Below are 26,059 nucleotides of genomic sequence, written 5' to 3'. Positions count from 1 at the left end.
GGCCGTGCGGTTAGGGGTGCGCGGCTGTGAGCTTGCATCTTGGAGATAGTGGGTTCGAACCCCACTGTCGGCAGCCCTGAAAATGTTTTTCCGTGGTTTCCCATTTTCACACCAGGCAAATGCTTGGGCTGTACCTTAATTAAGGCCACGGCCGCTTCCTTCCCACTCCTAGGCCTTTCCTATCCCTTCGTCGCCATAAGACCTACCTGTGTCAGTACGACGTAAAGCCACTAGCAAAAAAAAATACTGTTTCTACGTTAAGAGATATTCTGGAGGAAACACAGTGAAATATAATACGTAAGAAGATGTGTATAATTTTGAGGGGATCTATTTAATTCTGTTAAGAAAATCAAGTTCATTTGTCATCAATCACTTCCTTGGTCGGGCGATCTTTGATAGGATCCACTTGGCTAGCGATGTTACTTGCATCAGTGGTAGACTAGCCTGCTGGCTATATATAGCTTTGTGCCTATGGCCTTCACCTATAGCTTAGTGACACACTGCTTTTAAATTAAACTTCTTTTGTGGTGGGCCCGCTTGGAAACGTTTCGACTGGTTTTTTTTGGTATCTTTACCCAGTGTGTGCCATATTTTAATTCTGACTAAACATTCTACCAGATGAGTAGTCAATTGCTTGCTTTCCTGGGAGTGGAATTCAATGTTAAAGTTATTCTTACGCATTAGGACATTTCTATTGGACGCCTGCCATAGTGTTCATTTTGGTCACTGTTGACGTAGGTCAACGAATGGGACAAAACAGAAGAGATCTTAAAAGTAGAATACATAGAAGGATGAAGGTAGATGTTGAATGCCTCTTCAGTTGCTGTATATTTTAAACAGAGGCCAGAGAGCTGAATGTTTGCCCTGCTAAGTGTCATTTCAAAGTATCAGTACATTCCTGAAATTGGTCTCTCAAATTTAAAGACACTTAAATCATCAAATCATCGTCATCTTCCTCTTCTTCTTCTTCTTTTGCTGGCGCTGATGGGGGCGCGGATGGGAACTCTGTCACATATGTGAGCCTGACCCAGTTTTACAGCCAGAGGCCTTTCTTGACGCCAACTCATACTGGAGGAATATCTTGAACAATTATATATTTCTGTGGTGGTTGGCAGTGTGCCGTATTGTGTGTAAATGAAGATCTGTGTATTAAGACACAAGGAGCAGATACGGATAAAATTACCAGCCCGGTCTGGAATTGAACCCAGAACCTATTGAACCGAAGGCCGATATGTTTGCTATTCAGCCAAGGAGCCGGGAATTGAAGCCTTCTTAAATATCCATCCAGAACTCTAGGTTTCGATCTGAACCCTTCAACGTAGAAGACGAACCTCAAACAATTCCTTTCAACAGCAGGTTAGAATTAGTAAATATATCAAGGAATAATAATAATAATAATAATAATAATAATAATAATAATAATAATAATAATAATAATAATAATAATAGCTACAGAGTTTTCATGGTTCACAGAGGAATAGGAAGGGCCTGGGTTAAATGGCTGGACAAGGGATTAATTACTGCAATTTTTAATATAACAAATTTGGAAATTTTATTATTTCTTTCCTTTCTTAAAATTGAGAGATGGTGAGAGAATAACAAGAAACCATTGCAAGGTAAATAATGAGCTCGTCTGCTCTAACAATATCTTGGACTTAAAAGTCCGAAATCAGTTACAATCATTTGAGATAAATACCTAGTCGTTAAATTACATATTGTTCCTGACAGGTACAATATTTTGAAAGAGCATGATTTGCTCTGAGCAGGTACACTTCACAGGATTCTGAGCTCCAAAATACAAGAGTCTAGCCTCAAAGAGGCAAAGAGTTTCGTATGACACACTTAAAATTGCACAAGGCAACCTATTGGGTTATCCCACTTTGAAGTGTTCATACACAATTGCCCCATGGTGGGCTTATCCAATGCCCAACAATCATATTAGTCACTGTTAGAACGAAGAAACAGTCACCCTATGAATAATACGGAATAAGAAGGGGCATGATTACCCATACTAAATGGCCTTAAGAGTAAAAAGAAACGGTTGCACATAACCAGCCATTAACGAAAGGCAAGGAGGTGAAACACCAGCACTCCTCATATGAATTTTTGGAAACCTAAGTGGGTTTAAAGGCCCAGTGACACATAGGCTAATCCTATACTAGAAGCATTTTAAACCGAGAGCAGATTTCCAAAATTTTGAGGTTGAAAACTTTAATCACCCAAATTGAATGTCCTCGGACACTCCCGGCACTAAAAGCCATACGCCATTTCATTACCCAAATTGAAACATTGAATGGGAGACGTTAGAGGGTCACCCCTTTCGGTCCCTTAAACGACATATTTCCCAGTAGGGAATAGCACTAGAGTCCTCAGACTTCGCCACCACCAGATTACAAAATTACATTAAAAGAAAATGGCTGAAACCTTCCCCTGAAACTACCCGCAGGCGCTATAACATGTTTATAAATTCTGCTATTACCTTGTATCGCTGGATGTTCTTCATGCTGGCCGCGCCCCTGCCTCCCTAGGCCTCGGTCAAGTCGTACTCTCAAGCACTAGATCAATTCAGACAAGACGGCCCTAAAGTGTCTTGCTTTTATAGTTCCGTAGCGGAAGCTTTCAGATTAAATTGAACTACACTCTGCTGATAGGCTGAATTTCCATACATACCCCCGGATATGATTGGCTAGAGAACATATTTGCAAGCATCTGATAGGTAGATTACAATAGAGGAGGAACTCGCTGAAGTGTTGACAACTTCGGTACACCAAAAAATAATCCTCAAAAGGTTTTACCAACTCCCAAAATGAACATTTCCTTGTTAATTAGTTTGCTTCTAGTCATAGGAGCGCGCTAACACATCGATGGTAGGGCCATCTAACCGTAGAAGAAGAAAGTCTTTGGGAGTATAAAAATTCATGTCAGATGGCATAGATAGCCGCAGAGAAGGCGCGCAGTTTAAATAGCCGGGGAAGGTGTACTCCCGGTATAATAATAATAATAATAATAATAATAATAATAATAATAATAATAATAATAATAATAATAATAATAATAATAAAAATAAATAATTGGGCAGATGACCTTCGATGTTAGGCCCCTTAAAACAACAAGCATCATCATCATCATCAATAAATAATTATAATAATAATAATATTACAAATCTTTCTGTACTTGAAACAGACTTCCTGATATTATTACGTCATGTCAAGTAGTTTGCATACTTGCATATAGACCTAAATACCGAAGAGATGTTCAGAACAATAAACGGTCAACCGGACACCGGGAGGAGCCGAACTCACAACCATCCACGTTGGAGTGAGAAAGCCAGTTATCTACCTCCTAAAGCACTCAACCATGCAAGAAAATAAGAGACTATATTTCTTATACCGTTAGGCTACGTACAGATTCCTCACAATTTACTTGCGGTAGTTCATCCAGTTTCTTTCTCTCCAAGTCCAAGTTTGCATTTTTTTGCAAGTTGCTCTACGTCGCACCGACACAGACAGGTCTTTTGGCAACGATGGGAGAGGAAGGAGGTAGGAGTGGGAAGGAAGCGGCCGTGGCCTTAATTAAGGTAAAGCCCCAGCATTTGCCTGGTGTGAAAATTGGAAACCACGGAAAACCATCTTCAGGGCTTCCAACAGTGGGGTTCGAATCCACTATCTCCCAAATACTGAATACTGGCCGCAATTAAGCAAATGTAGCTATCGAGCTCGGTAGTCCAAGTTTGATTATGCTCGCTGAGAGGAACGTGAACTGCGCTATCTTTGTAACTGGTAAATTCTCCTCTTGTACGATGACTTTTAGCTAAAACGTACGAACTTTTATTAGTATCTCAGTTTTCACTTGGGTAAATCGGCTTGAGGAGCCCATGTGACGTTACTTGAGAGAAGATTTTGTGTTCTCCGCTAACCAATATTTATAATGATAGTATTGCTGGAGTTTGTGGAAGGTGGTGGTGGTGGTGGTGGGGGCATGATTTGCGTATTGACTCAGCTTCTGGCCTTCCACCCGGACGGTTGAGGTTCGAATCCCGGTCGATCCTGGGTAGGAATTCTCACCCTGAAAGATTAATAATAATAATGTTATTGTTTATACGCCCCACTAACTACTTTTTGACGGTTTTCGGAGAAGCAGAGATGCCGGAATTTTGTCCCGCAGGATTTCTTTTACGTGCCAGTAAATCTACTGATACGAGTCTGACGTATTTGAGCACCTTCAAATATCACCGGACTAAGCAAGGATCGAACCTGCCAAGTTGGGCTTGAAAGATTACGTGGCGTCAGAAAGGCATTCGGCTTTAAATACCTGACCAGAAGTAAAATGAACCAGCGTGGCTCCAGAGACTCCGGAAATTAACTGGGACAAGCTGAAGAAAGTTTTGGTCAGAATCCTTGGCTGAATGGTCAGCGTACTGGCGTTCGGTTCAGAGGATCCCTGGTTCGACCTCCGACGGAGCTGAGGATTTGTTCTGCGTATGGTTAATTCTTCTGACTCGGGGACTGGGTATTTGTGTTCCTCATAATACGCATCTTTCCATTTTCACACAACACACCATACCAGTCAACACCACACAACACAACACCACACCACACCACCAACCACCAAAGAAACACGAAATAATGAAAATATTCTCCTTACTGTGTTAGCGTCAGGAAAGGCATCTGGCCATAAAAGTGGACCATTTCTACATCAAATGCCAGCCCCAATGAATGGGGAAAGTCCGGGAAGAAAAATGGTTTTGGTATTCCATGCCCCACTAAATACTTTTATGGTTTTCGGAGACGCCGCGATGCTGTGCGTTTTCTCCAGCAGAATTTATTGTACGTGACGATAAATCTATCGTTACGAGGATGGCGTATTTGAGCACCTTGAAACAAATATCACTGGACTGAGATGTAATTGGCGTCACTGTACGTTCTAGCATCTGAGCTATCCAGCCCAGTCCTAACAAATATTCAAGTCTACCTTTGCTAGGACGGCAAATTCTTTTGCACATTTTTTCCATTTTATTTTACAATTTGTTTTACGTCACACCGACACAGATAGGTTTTATGGCGACGACGGGACAGGAAAGGGCTAGGAGTGAGACAGAAGCGCCTGTGGCCTTTAATAAGTTACAGCAACAGCATTTGCCTGGTGCTGAAATGGGAAGCCACGGAAATGCGTATTCAGAGCTGCCAACAGTGATCTTCAAACACACTATCTCCCGAATGCAAGCTCACAGCTGTGCACCCCTAACCGCACGGCCAAATCACTCGGTGCTTGGCATTTCAATTGCAATACTAAAATGGAGTAGCAGTATTTGTTATACAGAGATCTCATACTACATTCCTGAAATGATTCGAATTATACAACGTACAAAAATAAGTACTTCATTTACACAGCTCGGGCCGGGATGAAAGGCTCAGACGGTGGAGGCGCTGGCCTTCTGACCTCAACTTGGTAGGTTTCTATCCTGGCTCAGTCCGGTGGTACTTGAAGGTGCTCAAATACGACAGCCTGCTGTCGGTAGATTTACTGGCACTTAAAGGTACTCCCGTGGGACTAAATTCCAGCTGCTCGGCGTCTCCGAAAACCATAAAAGTAGTCAGAGGGACGTAAATCCAAAAATACTATTATTGTACAACGCGGATAGAAATAACTGTGGCAGCACGGTATATCAAAAGATATCCACTAAGAAGAAATGAAATTCTTCCTCTTCTTCTTCATCTTTATCTGTTTACCCTCCAGGGTCGGTTTTTCCCTCAGACTCAGCGAGGTATCACACCTCTACCGCCTCAAGGGCAGTGTCCTGGAGCTTCATACTCTGGGTCGGCGGATACAACTGGGGAGGATGATCAGGGCCGCTCCCAGGCGACCTCACCTGCTATGCTGAACAAGGGCCTTGTGGGGGGTTGGGAAGATTGGAAGGGATAGACCAGGAGGAGGGAAGGAAGCGGCTGTGGCCTTAAGTTAGGTACCATCCCGGCATCTGCCTGGAGGAGAAGTGGGAAACCATGGAAAACAGATTGCAGGATGGCTGAGGTGGGAATCGAACCCACCTCTACTCAGTTGACCTCCCAAGGCTGAGTGGACCCCGTTCCAACCCTCGTACCACTTTTCAAATTTCGTGGCAGAGCCGGGAATCGAAGCCGTGCCTCCGGGGGTGGCAGCTAATCACACTAACCATTAAACCACAGAGGCGGAGAGAAACGAAATTTATTCTTAAATATTTCCACCTTTAAAGGTGCAAGCAACCGACTGGGATGTCTCCTATCCAGTATTTCGATTATTCAGAGTAAGAGAAATGAGCTCTTATGTATGCCCACTTTCCCACGTTTCCGCCTACGTCTCAAGGATCGTTTGTATGAATCTTATCTTATATTTTTAGGTATGTTGCAAATACCAATATGGCAAATATCTGTCCCTCTTTAGGTTAAGGAGCAGTCAAACGAAACAGAACACCTGCCCTAACACACATCCGCGCGAATGGTGGCAACACTGTTGTTACGTATCGATACTGATATTGTTGTGGTGGAAGAACTGCATAGTGACAACTCACGGGTGCACGCAGTTGTTGGATTATGTCTACGTTGGTGCGCGGGTTGGTCTAGTGTGCTCGTCCGCGGAAGAAATCCAAATCTGTTCAACCAAGTTCCGGTAAAGTCATGATAACCTTCTTCTTTGAATCCAGGAGAGTGGAACCACAATCAATGTGCAGCGCTATGAAGACACTTTACAGAAACTGCCATAAAGTCAAAACGCCCTGGAATGCTGTCGGACGGAGTCATCCTGTTGCCCAAATACTTCTGGCGATTTGCTTGGAAAATACTTCAACATTCTCCCTACAGCCCGGATCTTTCACCTTGTGATTTTTACAATTTGGCGACGTGAAAAAAGACATTTGTGGAAGTTTCATTCGGACTATTGAGTGCAAGAGTGCGTGCGGTTGTGGATCCGTCAGCGAACTACCTCTTTCTAGAAAACTGGAATTGATCGTCTCGTCTCCCAGTGGGATAAATGTCTTAACGCTTTTGGTAATTACTTTTCAATAGAAACATTCCATGGTCACGTTGTAGCAGGTGCTCCTGCCCCTGATAATTAAAATACTGTCTACTACTGAGAAATAGTAACGTCTGCTGCAGCGGATTGGATTTCCATAAAAATTAAGGTCACGTCTAGTGTAATAAAAAAACAGCTCAAAGTAATGAATAAATAAATAGTCGCGTGACAAATAATGCCTTGGTAAATACGGTGTGGCATGAAAGTTGAAAGTATCCTCAGCGACCCACTCATGGTTTACCGAACACATGCAGAGGACCGCTGATACCGCTATTGCTTTAGGAAAGCTAATGGGTGATTGATGCTGTTCAAAAGGATCAGGGAACAAGAAAATTGCCAGTAGAAAGAACTTGAGAAATAATCCGTCGCTAACCTGAAAGTAAGGCCTGACATTTGATCTCGTGATGAATATAGGGACAGAACACGTTCTTCTTTATGTACTACCAATGGATCATTCTGGTCATTAACTTCGTGTACATTTCCTCTGATAACTGAATAACTTCATCCTGCCTTCTCAGCAAGGCGTACGTGGTTTAAATCCAGGTCTATGCACATGATAATTTTAAATGATACAGTAGGCTAAATCATTGTGGTGTCGCTTCAAACGATTTGCACTTGTAAACAATGGCCGTAAGCTATTATTTTCATTTTATTATGTTTAGTATTACGAGAGCTGGGGCATAAGTCATAGCAACTATTTTTTCTCACATTTCCACGGTGTGACCATACAATGATCATAATTCCTGCAAACCATGACACTCATAGTACATGGAAACAGCACGATATGGCGGTGTATTGGACAAGTACCACTCACAGGGCGATGGTACTTCAGTAGTGAGCCAGGCTCCGTGCAGAATGGATTTGACGAGGCCAGAACAGCGTGGGTAGTACTGGAACACCTGCCATGCTTACCGGACTTGTCTCCGTGCGATTTTAATCTCATCCCCAAAGTGAAAGAACCATTCTGTGAGAAATGGTTTGAGACACGAGAAGACATTAACAACGCTGTAAAGCATGGGATTGCAAAATTCACAAATGGTGAGGCGACTGGCATCGGACGTCTCCCTCATCACTGACTTGTGTATAATCTAGGGGGCTACATAGGGGGTTTACCTAAAAGGTTACTGTACTCTCTGTGAATGAACGTTATGTAGTACAAGTATTTCATGCCTGACAGTTTCGTCGCTTTATATCCTGCACCTGGTAAACCTACTCGGCATTCTTCATGCATTTGCCTGCATCTTCCGCTCCCCACTCCATCCGTATATTTCCATTGGTCTGGTAGATCCCGCATCTATGCCAATAAAAATGGTTGCATTACTTATGCCCAACCCTCATATTATTATTATTATTATTATTGTTATTATTATTATTATTATTATTATTATTATTATTATATTAAAATCTGAATATTTCGATTTATTTAGTTCTTAATCCGATTATCGTCCAGGGCTGGCTGTAATAACAGATGAAGTAAACTCATGTCCTCATAGCTCTTTTCCGGCACACCCCCATTGGAGGTGAGCTGCATGTACCATTTCAACCACATACCAGCCCTCCTGCCAGTTTTAAATTCCTGGCAGTACCGGGAATCGAACCCGGGCCTCCGAGGACGACCGCTAATAACACTAACCGTTACGCTACGGAAGCGGACTAATAAACTCGTGTCCTCATCCCGAGGTGGTGCAGCTCTTTTCAGGCACACCTCCATTGGAGGTGAGCTGCATGTACCATTTCAACCACATAGTAGCCCTCCTGCCAGTTTTAAATTCCTGGCAGTACCGGGAATCGAACCCGGGCCCCCGAGAACGGCAGCTAATAACACTAATCGTTACGCTACGAAGGCGGACTAATAATAACAGATGGTCGTGCCATAACGAGGCGTACAAGGCAAGATGAATAGTGAGGTGGTTAACCGTTGCTTTCCGCACTGGGTCAGAAAGCGTTATTGCAGCATGACTGACCCTATGAGCAGTACCGTTCATAACATCCAGATACACTAATCGTGCACTGAATATCATTACTCCGCATCAACCATACCTCAGTAGTTTTCATATTGTCACAGCCATAAATGAGACCGACACTTCGGTGGAAGCTACATTTTGATCTGACTAGTGCCAGATGACATATGCAAAAGTACTGCATCCATAAAGAAAAAGCAGCATATAATAAAAGCAGTATATAATGGAACCATGGTTCATGTTTGTGGGTTACTGGAGTCACGTCCTAGTTCGTGAACCATGGGCAACGGCTGAGTGGCCTAGTAAGTGGTCCTGATAGTCGGGATACCAATTGCTATGGAATGGGAGTGGGCATCTCGGACATATTCTGAGTCGTGGCCCTCCTTGTGCTCAGGCGGCTAGGACTATACAATTCACCGGTGGTCCATAACCCGTTAGAGGAGAGATCCTCACTTGGACTATGTGCAAGTAGGGCAGCATCCTGCTTCATGAATTTACCGAGCTCAGAACACTTTAAGCAAGCCTCGGACCTATGGGAGTAATGGAGTCCCACTCCCATTTGACAGGCGAGGGTCTCCTTGGAAACAACTTGGCGAACGAAATGGAATTCGATGGGGAGCTATCAATATTTTTGGGGCTTACGGAAGAAAGAAGGTAGAACTGGCTGAGTCTGCAAAGAGGATGCATCTGGATGTGCTAGGAGTAAGTGGTATTCGGGTAAGGGGAGATAATGAGGAAGAGATAGGAGATTATAAAGTGTACTTGACGGGTGTTAGAAAGGGAAGGGCAGAGTGTGGGGTAGGGCTCTTTATCAGGAATACCATTGCACGCAACATAGTTTCTGTTAAGCACGTAAATGAGCGAATGATGTGGGTAGATTTGTCAGTGGGAGGAATTAGGACAAGAATTGGGTCCTTGTATTCACCATGTGAGGGTGCAGATGAGGATGAAGTTGACAAGCTTTATGAAGCATTGAGTGACATCGTGGTCAGGGTCAACAGCAAGGATAGAATAGTGCTAATGGGCGATTTCAATGCGAGAGTTGGGAATAGAACTGAAGGATATGAAAGGGTGATTGGTAAATGTGGGGAAGATATGGAAGCTAATGGGAATGGGAAGCGTTTGTTGGACTTCTGTGCTAGTATGGGTTTAGCTGTTACGAATACATTCTTCAAGCATAAGGCTATTCACCGCTACACATGGGAGGCTAGGGGTACCAGATCCATAATAGACTATATCTTAACAGACTTTGAATTCAGGAAATCTGTTAGGAATGTACGAATTTTTCGCGGATTTTTCGATGATACAGACCACTATCTGATCTGTAGTGAACTAAGTATCTCTAGGCCTAGGGTAGAGAAAGTGAAACCTGTCTGCAAACGAATATGGGTAGAAAATCTATAGGACGAGGAAATTAGACAGAAGTACATGGATATGATTAGTGAGAAGTTTCGAGCAGCAGACAGTAAGCAGGTTCAGGATATAGAAAGTGAATGGGTGGCATACAGGGATGCTGTAGTAGAAACAGCAAGGGAATGCCTAGGAACAACTGTGTGTAAAGATGGGAAAAGGCGAACATCTTGGTGGAATTATGAAGTGAGAGCAGCCTGTAAACGTAAAAAGAAGGCTTATCAGAAATTGCTCCAAACAAGGGCCGAGGCTGACAGGGATTGGTAGGTAGATGAAAGAAACAGAGCGAAACAAATAGTTGTTGAATCCAAAAAGAAGTCATGGGAAGATTTTGGTAATAACCTGGAAAGGCTAGGTCAAGCAGCTGGGAAACCTTTCTGGACAGTAATAAAGAACCTTAGGAAGGGAGGGAAAAAGGAAATGAGCAGTGTTTTGAGTAATTCAGGTGAACTCATAGTAGATCCCAGGGAATCACTGGAGAGGTGGAGGGAATATTTTGAACATCTTCTCAATGTAAAAGGAAATCATCATGGTGGTGTTGCAAACAGCCAATCTCATGGGGAGGAGGAAAATGATGTTGGTGAAATTACACTTGAGGAAGTGGAAAGGATGGTAAATAAACTCCATTGTCATAAGGCAGCAGGAATAGATGTAATTAGACCTGAAATGGTGAAGTATAGTGGGAAGGCAGGGATGAAATGGCTTCATAGAGTAGTCAAATTAGCGTGGAGTGTTGGTAAGGTACCTTCAGATTGGACAAAAGCAGTAATTGCACCTATCTATAAGCAAGGGAACAGGAAGGATTGCAACAACTATCGAGGTATCTCATTGATTAGTATACCAGGCAAAGTATTCACTGGCATCTTGGAAGGGAGGGTGCGATCAGTCGTTGAGAGGAAGTTGGATGAAAACCAGTGTGGTTTCAGACAACAGAGAGGCTGTCAGGGTCAGATTTTCAGTATGCGCCCGGTAATTGAAAAATGCTACGAGAGGAATAGGCAGTTGTGTTTGTTTGGTAGATCTAGAGAAAGCATATGACAGGGTACCGAGGGAAAAGATGTTCGCCATACTGGGGGACTATGGAATTAAAGGTAGATTATTAAAATCAATCAAAGGCATTTATGTTGACAATTGGGCTTCAGTGAGAATTGATGGTAGAATGAGTTCTTGGTTCAGGGTACTTACAGGAGTTAGACAAGGCTGTAATCTTTCACCTTTGCTGTTCGTAGTTTACATGGATCATCTGCTGAAAGGTATTAAATGGCAGGGAGGGATTCAGTTAGGTGGAAATATAGTAAGCAGTTTGGCCTATGATGGCGACTTGGTCTTAATGGCAGACTGTGCCGAAAGCCTGCAGTCTAATATCTTGGAACTTGAAAATAGGTGCAATGAGTATGGTATGAAAATTAGCCTCTCGAAGACTAAATTGATGGCAGTAGGTAAGAATTTCAACAGAATTGAATGTCAGATTGGTGATAGAAAGCTAGAACAGGTCGATAATTTCAAGTATTTAGGTTGTGTGTTCTCCCAGGATGGTAATATAGTAAGTGAGATTGAATCAAGGTGTAGTAAAGCTAATGCAGTGAGCTCGCAGTTGCGATCAGCAGTATTCTGTAAGAAGGAAGTCAGCTCCCAGACGAAACTATCTTTACATCGGTCTGTTTTCAGACCAACTTTGCTTTACGGGAGCGAAAGCTGGGTGGACTCAGGATATCTTATTCATAAGTTATAAGTAACAGACATGAAAGTAGCAAGAATGAGTGCAGGTACAAACAGGTGAGAACAATGGCAGGAGGGTACTTGGAATGAGCAGATAAAGGCTAATTTAAGAATGAACTCGATGGATGAAGCTGTATGCATAAACCGGCTTCGGTGGTGGGGTCATGTGAGGCGAATGGAGGAGGATAGGTTACCTAGGATTGTAATGGACTCTGTTATGGAGGGTAAGAGAAGTAGAGGTAGACCAAGACGACGATGGTTAGACTCGGTTTCTAACGATTTAAAGATAAGAGGTATAGAACTAAATGAGGCCACAACACTAGTTGCAAATCAAGGATTGTGGCGACGTATAGTAAATTCTCAGAGGCTTGCAGACTGAACGCTGAAAGGCATAACAGTCTAAAATGATAATGTATGTATGTATGTATGTATGTATGTATGTATGTATGTATGTATAATGGAACCATACCACCACGCCGACAATTTACATGGTATGGCACCTTTTTGGTCAGGAATGAAATGCCACCTCATGTTAAAATCCAAAGAAGAAAATGAATCCAAACTGATGGGTGAACAAATGCCATTCCGACCGTGCGAGTGTCGACCGCACATACCTCCGTTCCAATAACACAACATCCGGCCTCCCAGGGCCTTGGTGCGTTCGCGGGATAGTAACGAAAATTCTAAGAACTAACTTACAGGCATGAAAGAACGTGGGAAACTAGGAAGCATTAACTACGGCAAATGATAATAGCAGAAAATCTTCTTAACAAATTTAATTCCTCTTGTTAAAACAGATTTTTATCAAATGTAGCCCTGAATATGACAAAGAAAACTATACATGTCGGATGAACTGAACAAACAATATAGGAGATATTACTCCGTTCCATTTTAAAATTTTGTCGTCGATTTGATCATTCTTTATATTCTTGGACCCTACGATAAGCACACCAATTCTTTGAACACTAATTTGAAATTTACTTTAATACATGTATTTTGTTGTAAATGCGACGGATTTTCAATAATCTATTTCTTCTGTATCGGAATAGAATACAACACTCTCGTATTTAGGAGACAATTTGAGTGGTCGCCTAATTAACTAAATAAAATTCTAATTTACACCAAAAAATAAATCTCTCACATGTGGACACGACACAACAAACAACACAAAATAAACAGATGTCGGGTCCAGCATCAAGCCCACATCGCATTGAACAAAGAGACCAAACCACGGGGCAGAACCCGCTCTCGAAGGACACAACATAAAATAACCATCAAAGAACAATGTTCAATAAAAATATATACACACACTATAAAACTCCACTGGAAAAACAGAAAATAAAATGAGGTGAATGGCTGTATTTCATGAGAAAAATTGTGTGTGACGAAAAAATCCTGGATCTGCCTTGGGACTCGAACCGAAGATCCATTGCACGCCACCGAGGCTGGGTCAGTGAAAATCCCTATCTCTTATATTCATAAAAGAAAAACAATTATTCTAATCTGGCGTTCCAGTAACTCATATCCTTTATAGACACGAAAATAAAGCAATTGGGAAATTTCCTAGTGCGAACTTATTTCGTGAGCCACGGTATTTCTCCATTCTGTGTGCAGATATGACATAAACAAAACCCGGTCCATGGGTGCTCCCTCCCACGACCATAAATCTCTCACCACATGGTCCTGCCTCAATCTTGCCAAGCTAGGGACCCTACTCTTTTAAAATCCTCTTAACAGTGAAGCATACTGTCTTCTCAGGAAATTTCGTGGTAAATCTAATTTCAACCACAATTAAATATAACACATTCCAAAGTTTCATTCATTTATACGTACTCTGCTCATTTGCCTCTCTTATATCAGGCCAAACCGTTATTATTCCTAACACTTCCACAGAATTTTATCATAAATGATCCGGGTTCACGACTCAACGATCGCACAGAAAATAACCTACGGTTTGCTTCTAGCGTATACTCAAACAAAAATTAAAATGGATATGAACGTGGCCATTATTTTCAGTCTATAGAAATTATTACCTTCTTAACAGAAAATAAAATCCCAATCTAAATTAGGAGGACATGTAGTCGAACCCAAGGCATGTCACACATCACACATTTTATACAGCCATTTCTCTATATTTCGAGCATGCAAAATTTATTTAAAACCAGAGTGCATTGCTATTCCAACGATTAACACGTCAGCAAAGGCATATGGATTACCCTACCGTCATGCATTGCGGATATAAAATGAATATCCCCATATAAAGAAAGAAAAGCAAAAATATACCGTTTGAAATCATAAAACAAAATTACACTTTACCCTATTATCTAAAGCACTGAGCATCCGTGGCTCAGGTGGCAGTGCGCCGACAACTGATCTCTATACATATCAGTGGCGCGGGCCTCTCACCGCTGGGTTCCGTGATTCAAATTCCGGTCACTCCATGTGAGATTAGTGCTGAACAAAGCGGAGGCGGGACAGGTTATTCTCCGGGTACTCTGGTTTTCCCTGTCATGTTTCATTCCAGCAACACTCTCCAATATCATTTCATCTTTCCTTCATTTATCATTGCTCCAGAGGAGTGCGACAGGCTTCGGCAGCCGGCACAATTCCTATCCTCGCCGCTAGATAGGTGCTTCACTCATTCCATTCCTGACTGTGGATTTTCAGTTTTTTCACCTAAAGCACTCTAAACCTTTTGGATATCTGATCTTTAATTCATGCTCATGTGTCACTCTCGATTTGAAATTTATATCATATTCCAATGTACTTCGCCATCTAAATTACCTTACTTAATAAATAAAAAGATCTACTCAATGTTGTTCTCAAGTTTCAAAACAAATCCATATTTGCTTTCACAATCCTATTCTACGTAATTTACACATTTAAAAGAAATTAAACCCCGCATTTACAATACTACATAATATTTCAAATCAGTGTACTTATCGTCATGTTGGGATGTCCATGGCTCGAGCTACGAAGAGGCTCCTAGTGAATGTTTACGCCTGCATGATGCTGTCACGGATCACTGGTCCAACTTCTCCTCTTGCGAGCACCGTCGGCACCTTCATGGTCCTGAGATTGGATCCACTAGAACTGGCTAACACAAAGGACGTTCAATTAACCACGTCTTCGTTCGACACTGTTTATGAATTTTTTTTGCTATTGGCTTTACGTTGCACCGACACAGATAGGTCTTCTGGCGACGATGGGACAAGAACGGACTAGGACAGAGAAGGAAGCGGCCGTGGCCTTAATTAAGGTACAGTCCCAGCATTTGCCTGGTGTGAAAATGGGAAACCACGGAAAACCATTTTCAGGGCTGCCGACAGTTGGGTTCGAACCCACTATCTCCCGAATACTGGATACTGGCCGCACTTAAGCGACTGCAGCTATCGAGCTCGGTAATTTATGAAATCAAGTTATGATGGAATCTTATTTAAATCTTCACAGCACTTACATATATATTTGATTCGAAATTGTCTCTACGACAGCGAAACGACACAATTTGATTTTTGCTCCCGCACAAAGGAAATATGTTTTCTGAGCCGTCTGTCTCCTCTCAGTACTTCATGTCAAGTGTTATTCTTTCAGCAGGGAGACCTCTGAAATAAACTCACCCCAACTCGTACAATGGGCCGCAGACTGTCCCCACTACAATATCCATATCTCGTTGCCTACGGGTCTTCCGACATCGGTGATGCGGTCAAAACGTGTAGCTCATAATTATATGACGTCTGATTATATGCGGACAGAAATCCGATCGCTAATTTAGCAGATATCTTCAATCAAATAAGACGCTTCTTCGGGGATTTCCCGTCTGGGGCCTGGGTTCACTGCTGAAGTGGGTACGCTTCTAACGCTTACATCGTCATCTTGCCACGCACTTCGACTAACGCTGAGTTTTTATAACCCTTTATAATTTTTGGCAGAGGTCTAATATGCTCACATATAGCACGGCCATGTTTCTCGTAATAATGTAGTTATCTCGAAATATCCAACCTCAAACCAAGTTAGCAAGCTGGCATTACCGGATGCCGGCCATATTTAGTGGGTGGGGTTATTAGAATGCGTCTTCCTACCATGTTTTTCCTTAGCTAGCGTTCTCTCTCCGGGGATTTTTCAAGCTATGACATACTTGAGGCAGCGCCACCAACTTGGAGCTTTTGCGCAATCCAATGCAACCTAACTTCCATACGGACGAAGAAGGCTAGAAAGATGCCTCAATTCCCTCAGTCAATTGCCGATTAATTTTATCTATTATCGATACGTTTACAATATAATGTTACGCTCGGCTACTTGGCTGAACCTACTGGCCTTCGGTTCAGAGTGCACCGGCTTCGATTCCCGGGTCGGGGACTGGAAGTTTGGGATCGTCATAATACACATCTACATACAACATATCACACTCCCAACCACCACAGAAACACGGGATAGGAAATACTGTACATCCCTACTCATAGGGTTGATGTTAGGAAGGGTATCCACCCGCAAAACTGGACTAAACCACCCCAGATGATTGGAAAAATGATCAGTTAAAAAGAAACTATACAGGATGGTCGGAAAAAAGGTGAATCGGGTATATGAGCGTTAGAGTTTTGGTCATACTGGTGAATTATTTAAAATAAATAAACGGTTACCTCGCACCGGCGTCATTTTATCAGCTGATGAAGTTAACCAATCACATCGCTTCGCAGGCGAATTGACATGGGCTTTGCGCTGCACTGTTGCCAAGTCTGTATGTGGCTTACGAACAGCTTGAGAGCCAGGCCGGGAAATCAGCATCAAACACACACACTGTTGGTTTCAGCCAGTGTCACTGTAGCGCACTTGCTATGGCGTGAACCTGTCAGCTCGGAGGTCCGTATTTTCAAACCCCACCCCTGGCGAAGTTCTATTCTTCGACTGGTGCTCTCAAGCCGGTCTTAAGCCACGTATAAATTTAGCAAAACCGCATCGCAAAGCCCATTTGAATTCGCCCGCGAGTGATCTGACAACATTGCGAGATATCGACCTATTTCCTTCAAACTACAGTAGATATCAGCATGCCCAAGCCTCACGTTGTTTCCGACCATACTGTATATCACGTTACCTTAATTTTTGAAGTTAACATGGTATGTGCATATAAATTGCTACATATATTTAACATGAATCTGAAAGTTTAGATAATTAAAAGTGATAGCTAAGATAGCCTACCTGTAAAATGTACTTGCCAATTTCATTGCTTGTTAAACATTATTTTAATGTTGATAACTTCAAATGCCGATAAGTATTACGTCTGTACATTTCTTGTTATGCTGTTTTATCATGAAAACAACTATTTTTCGTCACTGTTTTTGATATGTAATTGTACTCACATGTGATATACGTAAAAAATCTAGCTATCTAATACTGCAAAGATTTCCGGTCCCGCGGTGTAGGGGTAGTGTGTCTACCCCATATCCGGAGGCCGCGAGTTGGATTACCGGCCAGGTCAAGGAATTTTTTACCTGGATTTGAGGGCTGATTCGAGGTCCATTCACCCTTCGTGATTGAGGAGCTATCTGAAGGTGGGATAGCGGCTCCGGTATAACAAGCCGACCGAGAGGATCCGACGTGCGGACCACACGACACCTCGTAATCAAACTGAGCAGTGGTCGCTTGGTGGGCCATGGCTTTTGTGACCCTTGTGCCATGGGAGTTCGGATTAGGACTAAAAAAGAAAATAACACAATTCGGAAATGTATCCACTTCCTGCATAGCACTAGGCTGTTTCAATTACCTTTTTCAATTGTTTTCATATTTAACTAAAATTTGTACATTTGTATTGAACACATGACCTTAGTGGCCCAAGGGTTGAGTATTATTACGTTTTTCCGACAAATATTCACATGTTGAAGCAAGAATAACTAATGACTGAACGGTTGACATATTTTTACTTCTCAATCGTAATAAACCCATTTTAGCCACTTGTTATTTAAATAAATATTTATGATATTACTTTTGCCATGATCCATTTTATTGTAATGTGTACTGTAGCCTACCTGTTCCTGGCATCGACAGAGTACCAAGTGTAAAAAATCAGGCCTCACAAATATGTCATGGATGAAGATCTTATGGATGAAAGAACCTCGTAGAATCAAACCCGGGCATGGAGGTCCCATCCTCCCCACTTTGATTTCGAGCAAACGGCTATCCACTCAAGAGCAAACGGGTCGTAGTATTGTCCGACGGAAATAAAGTGGGCATGTAAAATAAATATGTTGAAAGTGGGGCAGCTAATCACACTAACCACTACACCGCAGAGGCGGAGAGGAGGAATACAATAATCTAATAAAGAATAAGAATGGATTTTTATCTTGTAATAAAAACACAGTTTATTGCACTGAAAGACATAAAAGAAAAATATATACAAAAATGAAGTGCAAATTAGGGTGCCTGAGTGGCAATTTTAGGTGCGATATCCCAACACATCGCCTGGGTATGTCTTTCTATCATTAATAATAATGTTATTTGCTTTACGTACCACTAACTACTTTCACGGTTTTCGGAGACGCCGAGGTGCTGGAATTTAGTCCCACAGGAGTTCTTTTACGTGTCAGAAAATCTACCGACACAAGGCTGACGTATTTGAGCACCTTTACATACCACCGGACTGCGCCAGGATCGAACCTACCAAGCTGGGGTCAGTAGGCCAAAGCCTCAACCGTCTGAGCGACTCAGCCCGGCTTTCTATCATTGTGACCAATTGCTGTCTCTATCAGTTAATATTTTATACTCAGTTTCATTTTGACAATCCCAGGTTCGTACCTCATTTGACTGTTTATGTGTCTAACTCAATGGCATATATTCCTGATCCTTTTATTTTCACTTTAATGATGATACCAATTTGATATCCACACTTTGCTAGAAAGATCAAGCACCTTATCTACCCATGGGGGTACTATATTATCAACTTATTACCGTAACAAACAAAACAAACACACCAATACAATATGACAGCCTTTGTATTAGGCACCTATTGGGTAAATGGCACTTCTAAAGGAATCATAGTTCGAGAATATTTTATTGAGTACATCCACCTACACCTAGACTATACCAAAAAATACTTATTCATCAAAATCCGCAGCCGCATAAGTTTACCCATCATGTACTTAAGAACACCTAATTATACATTATTGTACATTTGAGTACGCGCTTCTCTCGGGTAATCAACTTATTACTATTAATTACACAGTAGACACATCACAACGCTGACTGACAAGTGACTCTAGACTGAGTCGTACAAGCAGGACAACAACAAAATATAATATGACACACGCACACATAGATACATAATATGGTGGAACATCATCCTGTAAATAAAAACATAAATACATCACCGCTCATTGGAATCACTGACCCCGCCAACATCCTGGGAGTAATCCCAAGAAATCGACACCAATCTGGCGCCGAACAGTATTCCCTCTAACTCGAGGTTCAGCTGGAATTTCCTAGCTACGGATCATTGCAGTATCCTGATTTGGGGATGTATCATCTACCGGCTCATTAAATACAGAGCCTTTCGGTGGTAAGACCTGTTACTACGTAAGTGAATATTTAAGTCATAGGCATTTTTAAATGGCGAAGATATCTGTGCAGGCTAAACTGTCAGGCTAAACAGAGACAGCCATAAAGAAGGCAGCGAGTGACGCCCCTCACCGTGAAGACCCATATTTCACTCGAATAGGGTGACATGACACACCCTAGGCTAACAGCTGAGTGGTTGCCAATATTACATCCGGACCAAGAGATGAAAATGAAAAACTACAACCTGTTTTCCAGTCATTGACCGGGTCAGGGATGGAATTAATGAAGCGGATATAGGCTATTAGTACGATGGGGTCGCCACTCCCAAAGTGATATATTAATGGCTGATAGATGCTATGAAATGAGAATGGAGAGTGTTGCTGGAATGAAAGATGACAGGGAAAACCGGAGTACCCGGAGAAAAACCTGTCCCGCCTCCGCTTTGTCCAGCACAAATCTCACATGGAGTGACCGGGATTTGAACCACGGTATCCAGCGGTGAGAGGCCGACGCGCTGCCGTCTGAGCCACGGAGGCTCATCCGGACCAAGAGATATGATTATCAATTTATATCTATCCCATAATATTCCGGGCATATTTATCCTCAATGGATATTAATCATATATTCTTACCAACTTTCTTCCATATCATTTCACTGGCCTATATTATTATAATTAATACTCGTATCCTGCATAACTCTCTACATATTCTTTCTACCATCCTTGAAGTCGTACCCATGTATTCAAATATTCCATCCTAATCACCTGCTTCTAGAATATAACTCGATGTCCCTTACAACGGGGATTTTAGTATGATGTTTCACACAATAGCGTATCTACTAAGCTATGGTTCGTACCTCGAGTGAAGCATTTTCTTCTTCTCTTCATATCATTCATAAACTAAGGGAGGATATTATGACAAGCAATTTTAAGTTGTGAAGCCCCTAGCGGCCATATAGACGCACGACTTGATGATCGGACTTAGGAAGATCCTATCAATTGATTTAAAATAAGATATAATTAAATCAACTGAATTATTTAAACCTGCCATCTACTCGTTTCGCTAAACACAATTCAAAACAAAAAGAGCACTAAATACAATTCATGCAAGTCCACAGAAGATAAATTTAATGATTAGTCAAAAACCACCAGAAGACATGTAATTCAATGGTTCATAAGGAAAATTTTTACCCCTTCGAGAAAATGCGTCTCCCGTTATTTATACACTAGACATAAAATCGAAATGCTATTGGCTTTACGCCGCACCGACACAGATATGTCTTATGGTGACGATGGGACAGAAAGGGTCTAGGTCTGGGAAGGAAGCGGCCGTGGCCTTAATTAAGGTACAGCCCCAGCATTTTCCTGGTGTGAAAATGGGAAACCACGGAAAACCATCAGAGTTTTCGACAGCGGGGTTCAAACCTACTAACTGCCGAATACTAAAATCGAAATGCATGTGGGTAAAATGTATATACAAAGGTAAAGTTAATGCGACTTACGGTGTTTCATGCTTAAAAATATTGTAATGAACTCATCGTTTGGCGTAACCCGCCATCTTCTGGATGGCAGCGCTCGGTATTTAACAGTCCATGTCCGTCATCTTGCTAGTAGAGGATCCTGGGTTCGGCTGGTCCAGTGCTGGCTCCATGATGTAATGCGAATCTGCTACCACTAGGCCGTTGAAAATCCCATCTAGTTCTATTCACTCCGGAATATTGCTGGCACTTAGGCGCGTTCTCGTAGTCCATCGTCTGGTCCTGGGTTCATGAGGTATTCACATACATGCGAACATAATTGTAAATCAAGTTATTCACAGTGCTGTCTATCTGACCTTAAATATGTATGATAATAGCGAAGTCCACACATATGCTACAGTTACTTCCACGAGTAGCAATTAATGTCCCTGACAATCGCTACTCACGCCTCATTCGTAACAGGCAATAATAAATAGTGATTCAGCTATTCCACAAATTGAGTCTCACTGCTAAGAACTAAAATGGCGTATGGCTTTTAGTACCGAGAGTGTCCGAGGACATGTTTGGCTCACTAAGTGCAGGTCTTTGGATTTGACTCCCCTAGGCGACCTGTGCGTCGTGATGAGGATGAAATGATGATGAACACGACACATACATTCAGCCCCCGTGCCAGCGGAATTAACCAATTATGGTTAAAATTCCTGACCCCGCCGGGAATCGAACCCGGGATCCCTGTGACCAAGGGCCAACGCGCTAAACATTTAGTCATGGAGCCGCACAGATTCAACCCTGGTTATTCTGGATTCGTGTATCCTCACGAACTTAATGAGGCACTGTGCATTTAGCTTTCATTGTTCATCTCACTTCCACGTTAACAAGCGTGGATATACGCGACCCAGTCACATACTGCAACTCGTTCATATAGCTTGATTCACCTTGCTAGTTTAAATAATAATCGAAAAATGAATCACCACTGGGAACGGAATTAATTACACGCATACGCTATTGCTGTTTCACACTTTTCACACAATGGGCTTAACACACACCACCTCACAATACACATTTGAACAACTCATACGTCTAAGTGATCTCAATGCTGGACATATAATAAAAATGTGTGCTTTAAGAGGCTCGTTCAAGGGGCGGGATTTATCCTGCGGGGAATCCCACCTCTGAATTAAACAATCCCCTGTGACCATCTGCCAACGACCGTATCCGTGTTGAAACACCGGATCCGCGAGATCTTCGAAGTTAAGCAACTTTGATCGTGGTCCAAATTTGGATGGGTTGCCACGTGCTGTTGGTGGGAGTTAAGGGAAAGAAGGAGGGGAAAGAAACTGGCTACCCTACCGTACGTAAACTCCGGCTCAGGAACACCTCTGCGGAGGTTCGGACCTGCCTTCGGGCAGAATGCACTCCTGTGACCATCTGGATCTGTGGAAAATTTCCATGTCGCCAAGAGGCATCATTACCGATGCATGGTGAAGCACACCATCTTTAAATACCATTAGATAATATAAATTATGTCGAGTGTATTAATCCCTCTTGGGTAGTTTCGCTGTGCTTATGGTGAATGATTATTATTATTGGTGAGCCCGCGAAATCCGTGGGTTGGTACACACGGAATAAGCAAGGAAGTGATAGAAATATACAGTTCTTATGTTGAAACCATGTAAAGAAGCTACGCCCCATGACACAAGCATCATCCCAGGGTCTCACTTCATCTTGTCCTCCCTCTTGCACTATTGAGAGTGTAACATCAAGGTCACGCTGTACCGAGGCTCAGCTCCCTGTTTACCAGTAAGTGGAGTTGTAGGTATGACCTCTCTCAGAGTCGTTCGTACCCGGGCAGGGCACAAAATGCTATTTTCATCCAAATACTTCACAGATTGGTGCGGAAAACGGCACATATAACTTACTAGGCTTTCCGACATGTCTATTAACGTGGTATTGAATGGTTTCAATACAAGAACACACAAAAGCTTCCAAACATGGGATTCACTGAAATATTCGCATTTTCTTAAAACATTATATTGTGAATAATGCGAATTAAAATATATTTAATTGATTTAAAGTTATCGCTGACTGAGCTTTAAGGTAAGAATTATCGGTCCTTCTCCTGAAACCATGCTTTACAGGAGTATTAACAATCCATGGTACGTACATTCCATTAAGGTTCTAGGTCTGCTAAGACGACTGCTGCCCATCCAGATGGCCAAATATTGAAATAAGACGTGGTCAACTTTACAACATCCTATGTCATATTGCTAGGGATTCATGTCCAAGTCACCTGCCTCTCATATCAGACAACTCGGCATTTGATCTCACGAGGCAAAGTGAGCAATCTTCCAGCCATCAGTCCAGATTTAAAATCCTTAGACTGGCTAGGAATCGAACCCAGAGCTTCCAGATAGGAGGCGGCACACAGCCTCCAAACCACGAAGCTGGTATAAGTACATACTGTAGTTCAAGATTTCATTGTTAGTAACATAACGTATGCTTTAGAATCGTGGGGAAGTTATCAGAGCCCTTTAAGATCGGAAAAGACGTCAGAGAAGGATGAGAATGTATTTTGTCACCACTCCTATTCAAAATCTATGGCGAATGGATCATCAGAAAAGCCACAGATGAATGAAAAGGCGGAGTTCAAATAGGCGGCAAAACTATCTCCAACCTCCGGTACGCAGACGATAATACGCAGCTGGCTACTTCAGAGGAAGTTCAGGTATAAATTCTGCAACACACTGAGAGGTTCGGTAGGCTTTAAATTAAACTGAACCAAGTGCTATTTTTAGTAGTAGACAGAGAGTGCATTACTTCTTCTTTTCCAGCTAATACAGGGTGGAACAAGGTGAACCTAGAGTGCTGGTCATACTGATAAATAATTTGGAAAAAAAATGTTTCGATATCTCACGCCGTTGTTATTTTATCAGTTAGCCAATCAGATCCCTTCAAATGGGCTTTGCACCGCGGTGTTGCTAAATCTGCAGGTAGCTAAGACCGGCTTGAGAGCCATGCAGAGAAATCAGCATCAAACACACCGCGGGTTTTAGCCGGTGTCACTGAGCGTACTTCCTGAGGTGCAATCCTGTCACTTCGGAGGTCCGGGTTGAAATCCCTCCATTACCAAAGTTTTTCGCCAATTGGTGCTCACAAGCCGATGTTCCGCCACGCGCAGACTTAGCAACATCGCCGCTTAAAGCGCATTTGAATTCGCCCGCTAACTCCAGCAGCTGCTAAATTGACAAGCGTGCGAGATATCGAATTCCTTTTTCTAAATTATTTATCAGTATGACCAACTTTCGAACACTCAGATACGCGGTCTACGTTGCTTCCGGCCACTCTGTAGATCTCAAGGATGGGAAGTACCAAAGTATGAACCGGTCGATTCCTTGTTTCCGTGGTAAGAGAATGATGATGACCTTTACATGTTTTTGTTAGATCTTAGAATGAGTTCGTATTTTCAATAGGGGAAATTGTTACCCTGAAATTAAAAAAAACAATAGGCATGACTAAGAATTCACTGTCTGGTCTAACAAAAACATGTAAAAATCATCAAATTCTCTTACCAAGGAAATAAAGAGTCGACAGGTTCATATTTTGTTATTTCCCATCGCCACATATGGCTCTGGTTCCTGGATTATAACTATTGTTAATAAAGCCTTCAAGATGACGTGCTATAGAATATTGCTACGGGTATCATGTGTAGTGGGAAGAACGCTAACGCATGCTTACTTCCAAACATCCAATGGGAAGTACTAACACTTTTCGGTTATGTCATCCGGCGAGATGGCATTGAGAAACCTATCTTCTAGGACACAGTTGATGGAAAACGGTTGAGGGGACGTGCCCAGAACCGTTACATTCACCAAATAAAGATTTTGACGAATCTGCCACAAGAAAGATTAATGCACACAGCAAAAAACAGTGGTGTATGGCGAAGTATTCTTCACCTAATTGCGTGAAGGGTCATATAGTTCGAAATCGAACCACGACCAAGAAGAAGTAAGTAAGTAATTCGTCTTTATTCGTGGCGAAGTTAGGGCTCAAGACCCTCTCTTACACTTAACCACAATATTTAAAAAATTACAAATCATTTGAAAAATTATATGGTAGTACTCATAGCAAAGTATGAAGATAACAGAAATAATTATAGAATTTAAAACATGACGATATAAATGAATATGATAATATTATAAAATCTAGTAATAATAATAATAATAACAATAATAATAATAGAGAAATAGAGTAAAAACCTATAACTAGGAAATACATTTGTAATTTTTAATAAAATATGCTCATTTACTCACCCATTCACACTTCACTCACCATACAAGTCAGCTAAAAGTACTTAGCAAGTGATTCCGTCAATCCATCTTAAATCTACGAGAACGCAAATCTCTACCGGTAGCGTTAGCAGAGAGGGAATTCCTTAGCCTAGCGGCAGTGACAACAAAGCAGCGGTTGCAAGCCATGGAGTGACAGAGATATAGTTAAAGAGGAGTCAGATCGTGTATCGTGGTTGAGTAGAGGTAATTAAAGTTTGATCAAAGGCAGTTCGATACACCTGAGTATATAACTCCACGCAGAAGGGACAACATGTGAAGACTGTGACGCTCGTGCACACGGAGCCATGACAACTCCCTATATATAGGTGAGATGTGAGGATCACATCTCAACTTCAATATAAATCTAATAAAGGTGTTTAAACTCCGTTCAAGTATCATATTACTGTCTTGAGATATGTCCGGAAGTACAGTGTCGAAGGTAAGATTAGAGACTGTACAAGTTATATTTTAAGATGTTTTGGAAGTATAGTAGAGTAGCGTTTGAGAGGAAAAAAGGATTTCTGAACTTTACGGCATGTATTGGTCCCTTGTTCAGTCCAGTTTAGTGTCTCA

The sequence above is a fragment of the Anabrus simplex genome, chromosome 2 (assembly GCF_040414725.1).
Source record: "Anabrus simplex isolate iqAnaSimp1 chromosome 2, ASM4041472v1, whole genome shotgun sequence".
Lineage (NCBI taxonomy): Eukaryota > Metazoa > Arthropoda > Insecta > Orthoptera > Tettigoniidae > Anabrus > Anabrus simplex.
Note: the sequence above shows the minus strand (reverse complement) of the source record.